Raw genomic sequence first — 10,694 nt, forward strand, 5'->3', positions numbered from 1 at the left:
GAAAGAGGACAAGGTTAGACTGATCAGTATCCCTTTCCAGCAACAAGTAAGTGCAAAACTTTTTATTACCTGAAAGAATTTTGACAGGATTTCTGGATTCGTGTATAGACAATTTGGAACAAGATACCTTCCACGAACATTTTGGTGGGACAATATGAGGAAGGACATTAAGCAATTTGTCACAACCTGTCCAATTTGCGCAAGACATAAATCTTCTCATAAGGCCCCTGACGGCTTGTTAATACCAATGCCATCACCCAAACAATCTTGGCACACTGTGAGTGTAGACTTTATTGTAGGTTTACCACCAGTAAAATCCTTCACAACAGTGTTAGTGATAGTGGATTTTTTATCTAAAATGGCACATTTTGTACCATTACGAAAATTGCCAACTGTGGCAGAATTTGGCGATAATTGTGCGTTTATTTTGCCAAGCAAAGTGGTGTCAGACCGAGGTAGCCAGTTCAACTCTAGATTTTTGAAAAATGTATGTGAAAAACTGAAAATAGATGTGGCATTATCCACTGCTTTCCATCCAGAAACAGATGGACAAACTGAACGACTGAACCAATCCTTACTTCAAACGCTACATTGTTTATTGGCTGATTTTTCTAGTGAATGGTTGGAAGCTCTCCCTGTAGCGGAGTTTGTTTATAATTAGGGCTCTTGGTTTTCCGTTTAAACGGATTTTTACATATAAATACAGATGGAAAACAAATTTTCCTTTGTCTGTATTTATATGTAAAAACTGCAAAATACTAGTAAATTTTGCCAGGCTGCCGTGCTTCTGCCCAGAGTTGCCACACCCCTGGTCCTTTTATTGCAGCCCCAGCCCTTGTTTTGAATTAGGCATCTGTTCGGCAAAAGTGTTTTTGTGGCCTCAGGGGACAGATTAATGGTGCACAACGCCATTGTGTTCAAAGAGCTTCAGACGCCCCCCACCCCCCTCCATCGTGTGTGTCAGCCCGGCAGAGACAGCTTCGATGGCACACACACACAGCACTTCACAGGTATTTAAAAGACCTTTTATTTGCTAACGAGGCCCTTTTGTTTTTTCCTACCCCTTCTTAGCGTGACGAGTCCCTGCAGCTGCGCTCTGCATATTGCTGGGAGAATCAGCCCACCCCACTGAAATTTTTCGTAGCCCCCTGCATACATGTAATTTCAATGAAAAACACAGTTGATGTCAAAAGGTAATGTTTTTGGCAGCCGCCTTTTGTGTCACTGTTAAGTGAGCCTTCTAGGCGCCTGTTACCATGACTTCATTGCCTGTTCTTGCAGCCCTCTCCTGGATAAAGCTCTGTAACCTTCATTCATGTGTGGCCATCTAATTTAACCTGCAGGTTAAGGACTTCTAAAATGTAACCAAAGTCAAGAAGGATAAGCTTTGCTGAAATGTGGCATGAGATGTTACAGCCGGCTACAAGAAAGCGGTTTCCCGTCCAGGCAAGTGCACATCTCCTGTCCGAGATGATCTGCAACCCACGGAGCCGTATACATGCACATCGCCAAACATGTGGTAAGCTGTTCATGGCATTTATAAGTACTTTAAAGTACTCATTGTTTGCACATTTTATGAGTCTTAGGATGCAATCTAATTTTACGCACAATTTTAAATGTATCCTTTCGTTATTTTACTAATTGTGATCAATGATTAATGCAATAATGAAGCATTACTGCAATATTCATTGAACGATTGTGGACTTCGCACTTTTACAGCCCGGTGGTTACTCCCTGCACTAAAAAAGAGACAAAAGGTTTAGAGCACCTTTGCACTGCAGGAGGGACAGACCCTCCCGGACGCGGATTCAGGCACATGGCCAAACACACAGCCAGGGGTTTGGTGGAAATGTTCCAGTGCGATGGACATTAGCTCACTTCCGTGTGTCCTAAGGGAGTGGATATGGGCACTCTAAGAACCCACTGGCACATGCCCACCACATGGGCAGTTCAGTTAGTGCCCAGCCATGGTGTGGTCTATTCCACCAGCCCACGGGACAGTGCATTTCTTTCCAGCATTAGGATACGTGCAGGGGATGTGGACTCACAATTGCACACCTGCACGTGCCTCCGTACACCCCACCTCATACGTTACAAGACAAGCCAAGAGAACTGAGCGGAGGGGGCAGTTTCTTTCCTGGGTTTCCTCGCTAGTGCAACTGCGCCCGATGTTCAGCGTCTCGCAAACAAATCTCGGGTGTCTCAGGTAACTATGTGGAATTCATTAATTCAAACTTGCGCTTTGCATTATCGTTTGCCTGGAAGCTGGCGAACTGTGTTGGTGTTTTTAAATACATTTCCTTACGTGGCTTCCTGCAGAGCTGTCCTGGTGCATGTAGGCCAGTGAGGGAGTGCAGTGCCAGCGTCATCATGGCCAATGACTGCACCTGGTGCGAGCACTGGGGCCGTGGGTGTGCTCTCAGGAAGTCATTGGCTTCTAGCTGGTATCAGTGCTGGATACCGCCCTTTACTTTTGTTTCACTACACGGGTGCTGTTGTACGTCAGTTCATTTCACCAGACACTGTTTTATACTTCTTACTCTCCATGTGTATACTAGGCGAGAAGGCCTACTCTGGAGGTTATTGTATGTTGTGGACTCACCCACAGGAGCCTCACATAACACATAGTGACAATACATGTATATGTGATGTCATTTAAAATAATAGTCCGGTATAGCAATAGTAGCAGACAAGGCAGCTAAAATACAACACTGCCAAGGAAACCAGGAGTTATGAGGCCAATTATTATAGCACTTATTCGGTAAGGCAATACATTTGCTTCATATGATTACACACCACAGATCGTGAACACCCTGCAGTGTCTGAGTTCTGGCAGGTCTCATGGATTGTATGATGTGTTTTGGTGCTCCTGCCATAGTCCGTGACGTTTTGGGTGTCAAGAAAGGAGTTAAACTGTGTCTCAAGTGCTTCCATATGTTGGACCAGTCCTGGGTTTTCATAGTCAGGGGTGCCATGTGTGCATTTTCAATTTAAATAAATGTGGAAAAATACTAGCTGCAGCGTCGTCTTTTAATTGTGGCAAAAATAAATGTGGATAAATACAGAAAAAATGCCCCAAAAATAAATATGGATAAATACAGACGGAAATGGCAAAAAAATAAATACCATAAAACCGGGAGCCCTATTTATAATAATACTGAGCATGCAGCTCTAGTTTGCTCACCATTCTATTTCATGCAGTTTTATCATCCAAGAGATATAACCATTTTGTTAGAAGATTCCCTGTTGCCTACAGTAACGGATAGACTAACGAGCTTAGGTGACATACAAGACAAGGCCAGGAAACATTTATTAAAGTACAAAGAAAGCATGAAAAGACAAGCAGACAAACACAGATCTGAGTCCCCAATGCATAAAATCGGTGACAAGGTATGGCTCTCTGCAAAGAACCTAAATATAGAGGGATCCCGAAAGCTGCAACCACGTTTCATTGGACCCTTTAGTATAACTGCCATAGTAAACCCGGTAACAGTAAAATTGGACTTACCAAAAGAATACCCAGTACATAATACATTTCATGTGTCCTTGCTTAAGCTGTACAACCGAAAAACCCGACCCGAACCACCACCTCCACCCATAACAATTAAGGGAAATCTGAAGTGAAAAGCATAAAAGACGCAAAAAGAATTCATGGACGTCTGTTTTATTTAGTAGAATGGAAAGGATATGACGAAACTGAGAACTCATGGGAACCAGCGTCCTATGTACATGCCCCACGGTTGATTAGACGGTTTTATCTAAAAAATCCAGGGAAACCCTGTCCAGTAGGTGGGCCTTTGAGGGGCCGACTGTTAGGGTTTGTGCACAGCAAAGAGCATGTCCCCTCTCATTGCACTAGTGGTCTCTGGAATAGCTCTCTTTTAAACATACTATTGAAAGCCTTTCTTGTTATCTCAGCCCCCCCCCAAGGCTTCTGTGTATGTTGCTCAATGTACTCACAAGTTTGGACATTGCTGTCTTGTTTACACATTGGACCTTGCTTTTACCAAGGCTTCTTTAGAGGACCCCTCTCTAGGTCATGTGTTAATTCAACTCACTTGCCTAATAACTGAAGCTCTGCACACCTTTCAAGAACATGTGCAGCATGTGAGAACCACACCCAGCTCTTCGAGCCACACCCAGCTCTTCGAACCACACCCAGCTCTTCGAACCACACCCAGCCCTTTCTATAAAAGGCAGCCCCGAGCCTCATCCAGTGCTTGTGCTCATCCACCTCCCGCTTCTATGAAAACAGATCCTTCGGCGCTGGCACTCCTGCTCTCTACAGACCTTCATCGGCTTCAACGGGTGCGGCTGCTGGCTCTTCCTTCTTCCGGTTTCCGGCTTCTCCTTGCCTCAGCCCCTCTCCTGTCCAATACAATCGACCTGCAAAAGAGAAAGAGGACAAGGTTAGACTGATCAGTATCCCTTTCCAGCAACAAGTAAATGCAGAACTTTTTATTACCTGAAAGAACTTTGACAGCGATTTCTGAATTCATGTATAGACAATTTGGAACAAGATACATTCCACGAACATTGTGATTCAAACCCTTTGTTACAAGAATACTTTGTGGAACTTTGTGAAATAAACATTGTTTTACATGGAACTATTAATAATCGAACAGTGGAAACCATTGACAGCAAGGCAAACAGTAAATCAAGGACTTGCACAAATTACCTGCTGTATTTTGATGTAAAAGTACAGTATTTGTTTTATAAAAATTCTGGAAATGTGTGAAAAGAGAGTTTGCTATAAAAAATTGGGCTTTAGTTATATTAAGGTGAATGTTTGATATTGGTAATTCTGATAATGGTATTCGTTTATTTTATAGAAGCTTTACGGTAATAAAAAGCACATCCCAGAACAGTAACACATTCCAAACCTGGAAGCTAGAGACCAGGATCCAAGAGGTAGTTTTAGAAGAGAATTTCTAATAGATAAAGGGATCGTCAGGAACACATCTAGGAATAGGATGCACTTACCTGTTCTTTGTTTATGTTTCATTAGGCACCAGTTTCTACAGAATTCAGAGAGGGACGTAGATTTTAGCAGCACTTCAACAGTGGAAACGCAAGAACGGTGTTGTCTCTCTTTTTTTTTTATTTTACCAACTTCTCACCTTCCCTTGAGCTTTTAGTTCTTAGTGCAGTGTCTAAAACTAGTGTGCTGGAACAAGCAGATTCAGGGTGGGGTCGGACTGTCTTCAACCTCCATCAGAACTGATCAGAAACTCAGGTGAGCTGGGCTTTGACAGACACCAAAGAGGAGGGGACCTACTAGCCCATTGGCTATAGGCCTGGCTGGAGTTTGTGCAGTCGTGGTATGCATTGTCACCCAAACATTCTGCCACACTACATGGAGTTTCATGGGTGGGTAGAGTTTCCCAGCATGCCCGTTCTCGTTGTGTTTATACGTCAAACGCGACATGGATTACGAATGGCACCACACTATTCGCACTGATGCTGCCACCTTGTTTTCTTACTCTGTCCATCCATTGTGCTGGCCTGTTTTTAATCCCTTCTTAAGTTTTTTCAATCCTCTGCCCTCCTACCTAATTTACCCCTCATTGTTATTTATTGTATTAGTGTGTGTCTTTGAGTCTGTGCATTTTCCAATTTTTTTCCCCAAATTTTTTTTCGTGGCTTTTGTATTTTTATTTATTTTTACATTTTCTTCATTATTTCTTTCTTCCTTCCTTTTCAAGTTTCATTTCTTTACCCCTTCCAGTGCCCTGGCAAAGCAGGGCAACCAGGGCAGATGCGGCACCAGGTCTACCGAACAGCCAGCAGCAGCTGTCTAACATGTGGACTGCAGCCTGGGTGCAGACCTGGGTAATCTTTTATGAGGTGGCAGTGGTAGTACTGTTTATTTTAGGCAGAGCCACCTCCCCTCCATGCTGGCAGCAGGTGGCAGGCTATCAGTGGGTACCCCCTGTGGGAACGTTGACTGCATTGGGGAGTGTGCGCAGGTGTGTGCAGTACATCATCAAAGTCCAGGGCACCAGCCAGCAGCCGAGGCACCATTGGGGGGATATCCTAGACTGGCATCATAATCTGGTTGATCGGATAGGCATCAAGCTTGCTAAGGTTGTTGAGTAATATTTGCTGTCTTTGTGTTCTACAAGGCTATAAACCTTTTATGAATAGCATGCTGCTCAGGCTGAGAGTTAAGTTACATTTAATTTACGTTAAGAATATTATTATATGAGCTAGGCAGGTGTTCGGAGCTACCTAATCATACTTGTCCGTGCTCGCTTTGGCTGATTATTTATTAATTATTTATATAATCAAAGTAGAGTGGACCACCATCATTGTTATGCCAGAGCCTCACGTTTTTTTCCCAGGAACCCTCAGACCCTACTTTCCTCCAGCAGTGCATATTATCTCATCTGGGACATTTTTGTGGACGGCATAATCAGGTTCCTCACCTGTAATCACTTCCTCAGGTGAGCTACACCTCCTATTGGGATCCCGTAATAGATGTATTTTTCACCTCTTCAGATATTTCCCTTTACCCTTTCATATATTACAGTGACTGAATAAGCCAAAGCTTAGGCCAATGACAAATCGATGTACAGTGACAACCCTCTATTTTAGAGCAAACGCTCTACCTACAGACCTAATCCCTCTGCCTTACCCTGCAACAGAGTAAATCAAGTTTCATTTGAATTTGTTAGATATAAATATATGTGGTGGGCAACAGCCATTGAGTATAGTGCGACTAAGTGACTGATTTGATTTGAAGTTTGGCTTAAGTGATACTCTGTGATAAACATGCGAAATGCAATCTATGTAGCCATTCCTATCCCTGTAGGGCAGTGCATCGCTTTCTCCATCATATACTTACTGCACACAGGATAATAATATCTGTATTTCAAATAAGACGTGCGTGACATAGTACCTTATTTATTATTCATCTGCCTATTAGGAGTCTGGGTACAGAGTGAAAGGCATTTGAAGGACAGCAGGGCCATTGGAATTAAAGATAGATAATTGTCAACTACAGCTGCCCCAGCAGGCAGTAGCAAAGTACTCGATGTGTTGGCTAGAATACCTTCAATACTTTAGCACACCACATCTTGTTCTCCATAGTGCATAATGCCACACTCATTAACGAGAGGCGATTTATTTCTATTTTTCTACTCAAAGTGTCTCTTTAATTACCAGAAAAGCATTTAAAAGGAAGAAAAATCAAATCACTGTTATTCTGGCGTTAATTATTTTCTGACAGACAGTCAGTGCCTTTTATGTGACTTTCCGAATCAAATTCCAATGGCTCTAGAGGACCATCAATGTGCTGTTACTATGCCACCCACTACTTAATTTTAAAAAGTGTTTGCGCAGAGATTTGTTTAATATTTGTCCTCTTTCTTTTTGTTTTTCTCGAAATAGCTATTCCTGCTGGTTCACCAGTACCACTCACCAGGCAGAAGATAGCAGCCCGGCTGTGGTGGCAGAGGCCGAATACCGAATACCGGTGGCCCTAGAGGATGAAGAGCAGGATTAGCTTCCTCTGACCTAGGCCTCAGTTCAGCTGCAAGCCCCAGCCTCCTGGCCATTATATTGCCGGTACTGCCACCAGCTGTCATGGGCCCTGACTGCCACTGCTGCCTACCACTCAGATTGGCAATCTCAACTCTGTGTCCTGAAGCAGCTTGACCACAATGAAAGCTTAGAGCAGAGCCTGGACCAGCTCCAGAGCCGAATGGACAATGCCCTCTTCCAAGCCTTTTTAAAAATGTTGTTTTGGTGGGAGGGAGTTGTTGTGGGTTGAGGGGGTGGGAAGGGAAGGGAATTGGGACTGCGTGCTTTTTTCTTTGAATTTTGCTTGGACATTTTTTGGGGATGAGCCAATTTATTTGGGGAGGGGGTGTGATCCTGTTGTTAGTGGAGAGGGTGGGTGTTATATAAAATATTAAAGGGTTACGTTATTTAACCCATTTTACGCCTGAAGTAGTTTATTTGTGGTTTACTTTTACTTTGCACTGCTGTCTTTTTGTGCAGCTTATATTTGAATGTGTTTATGAATGTGTATACCAGTTAGTTAGAGTTAGTTGCACACCCTTATCTTATTACCCTCTGTAACTATCTTGGCCATGAGGGGAGTTCTGCCATGACCTATATTGCCTACAACAACCTAGATAAAAGAGTACTTATCTGCAGTAGAAGTTAGTTGCTTACTTACTAGCTTAACTAATCCTCTTAACTCCATAATCGCTTACCTGAACAACTGAATATAGAAAAAGCAATAACAGAGATGGCATCACAACTTCACAAGGGAGGTCCCACTCCCAACCAAGTGACATCCAACTGTAGGATTAATCAGAAGTATTATACATCACATGCAACTAAATGGAATTAAAACACTGAGTTTGTGGGTGATACATTTTATCGTACTTTTACAAAGAATTGAGGCCAGACTACTACATGACAAACAAAGAACACCTGATAGTGATAAAATAATAAAAAATAGCAATAGTAACTGCTTCTGAGCAATCGGTAGCTAGTATTTAAATAAAACTAAAGTCACAAAATTCTCGGCTCATGAAAAGTGGAGTCAAAGTCTGGAGTTGACAAGGTTAAGTGTTTATGCAATAGCCTGAATGATGATGCTGGTGACTGCTGTGCTTCTATATATACCAAAAATATGGATCAGTTTTATGTGTGGGTGGGCAAATGGGGCCAGTGTAGACTATTTCTTAGATAATAGAAGATGCTCCGGTAAGCTGGTGTCTCTTTCAACTCATATGCCTTACCAAGATTGTGATCTATTTATGGTATAAATTAAGACACACACCTCAATAAATCACACAGCCCAGGGGAAGAAGGTTATGGGTTTGATGAATAGATGGGAAGAGGGATTTGGGGAAAGGTGTGACAAAAGACAAACAGTACACAAGGATGTGTTGTGGAAGGAAACAAACAAATGGGTATGATACAGTACAGTCCTTCTGCCCCAGAGACCCAAGTTATCAGATATCTAAGTTCTTTTTCTTTTAAATATTTATTTATGAAGTTTTATATAGAGCAAACCTGACCCTAGAAGTGTATCAGAGTGCTTTGCAAATTGTTCAATAAGTTACAAATATATAACCAAGAAACATAAGCGCTGACACTGTCCATTGCAAATCAGGAGCGGTACAGTGTGTTATAAACCAGGACTAATATGGCAAGTGCAAGCCTTGGTTTGGAAACGGCTTCATATCAGTGTCCAGAGAATGAGTCAGTGGGTTCAGTGTAGATATTTGTTCATTTAAAGCAGGTTGACTTCTTTTTTTAATGAAGTGATTGGGTCTTCTAGCTTCGAAAAAATCAAATTGTGGAGGACTAAACCCTCCCAGTTCTAAAAATGTGTTTGTTAAAAGAAGAATGATACTGTTTTGCCAAATTGGGGGGTGCACCAGCATTCTCCACGGGAATCTCCATCACTCTCACCTGTAGGTAAGCAGGAGTGTAAAGCTCAACTTTTGATTTTTGTTCCTGAAAGAGACAAGAAGGATGTGGAATGTAAAACAGAAACTATTGTAGAGTCAAGGAGAAGGACAGAAGGAAGGTAAGCTTCATGAGGAGTGTACCTAGAAGACTCAGAGGCAGAGCATTAAATTATTTGCTCACTTGGACTGATGCACGCCACTTTCATCAAAGAAATGTTTTGCTATAGGTAGTCACCTTGGGACTAATTCTGAGTGTGTCTAGTCTTGTTACAAACTGTTATAGGGATAATTTTAGGATGTATGCAAAACGTTTGTATGTAATAAACTTAGAAAAGTTGTTTAAATATATCTCTGGGTTCTTACCTGTAATTGAATAGACTCTTGCCATATTGGTGTAAAACTTATCAAGGTCACATATGTGTAGTTTAAACTTCAGGAGTGCCGGGATTCACTTTGTTGCAAAAAATAAGATGACAGGGAGTTTCCTTTGTGCCACCATGCAACACACACACTCGGCAGCATTTCTCAAATCATTGCACCTCCCTCGACTCCTCATAGCTGTGTATTAGGTCTCAGAATCATGGTTTCCCTTTGAAGTTGATGACTTCTTTCTTCTAGCTGTCGATGAGGTAGCCCTGCCTGAGTTTTTCCATCCTTCTCCTGACTCCAAGTAACTCCGTCCCAGTCCCAACCCGAGTAAGATAGACTTGTAGTGCAATATTTTTTGTAGGTTTCTATTTGTTAACTAAAGTGACTGATCTGTAAAGAATTCAATAAAAGGAGTGGACCCTGGAAGCCACATTTGGCTAAGTGTGAAATGGCCTAGAACCTCTTGCAAAATTGATCACCCATCATTCAGGTCCCAAACATTGCAAATCACCTCAATCAAGTTTACAAATTATAGCTGAACACCCTCCCTCACTATCTTCCACCACATGAATAAGGAGTCATCACTCACAATCACTTAATAACATTTCGCTCATTGGTGCAATAGTTACCTGTTCCAATCCAAGCACAGTGGTAGGTACACAACTGTATCTACTCTTTGATGCAATCAACAGATTGGAATTTGTCAGTCTTGTAAATTAAATGATCTTCTGGCGAAGCCGTTCTACAGAATGAAACAATCAGGATCATAGGAGTGGGCAGTACAGGTTAATTTTCACTAAGCATGGAAAAGCAGGTTTTGGGACTACTTAATGACTCCTTAGATATGGGTTATTTACCAACTAATCTGAAGAAAGCTAGGGTTACACGCCT

The 10,694-nt window shown here is 42.2% G+C and overlaps 1 long non-coding RNA gene across 1 annotated transcript; it reads left to right on the plus strand.

Moving 5' to 3' along the window:
* The first annotated feature begins 1,346 nt into the window (after positions 1-1,346).
* Positions 1,347-7,733, plus strand: LOC144782689 (uncharacterized). Its single transcript, XR_013601204.1, has 3 exons — positions 1,347-1,519; positions 6,345-6,446; positions 7,393-7,733. It is a non-coding gene; the product is annotated as an uncharacterized LOC144782689 (long non-coding RNA).
* The last annotated feature ends 2,961 nt before the right edge of the window (positions 7,734-10,694 follow it).

This window comes from Lissotriton helveticus, chromosome 9, assembly GCF_964261635.1.
Source record: "Lissotriton helveticus chromosome 9, aLisHel1.1, whole genome shotgun sequence".
NCBI classification, from domain to species: domain Eukaryota; kingdom Metazoa; phylum Chordata; class Amphibia; order Caudata; family Salamandridae; genus Lissotriton; species Lissotriton helveticus.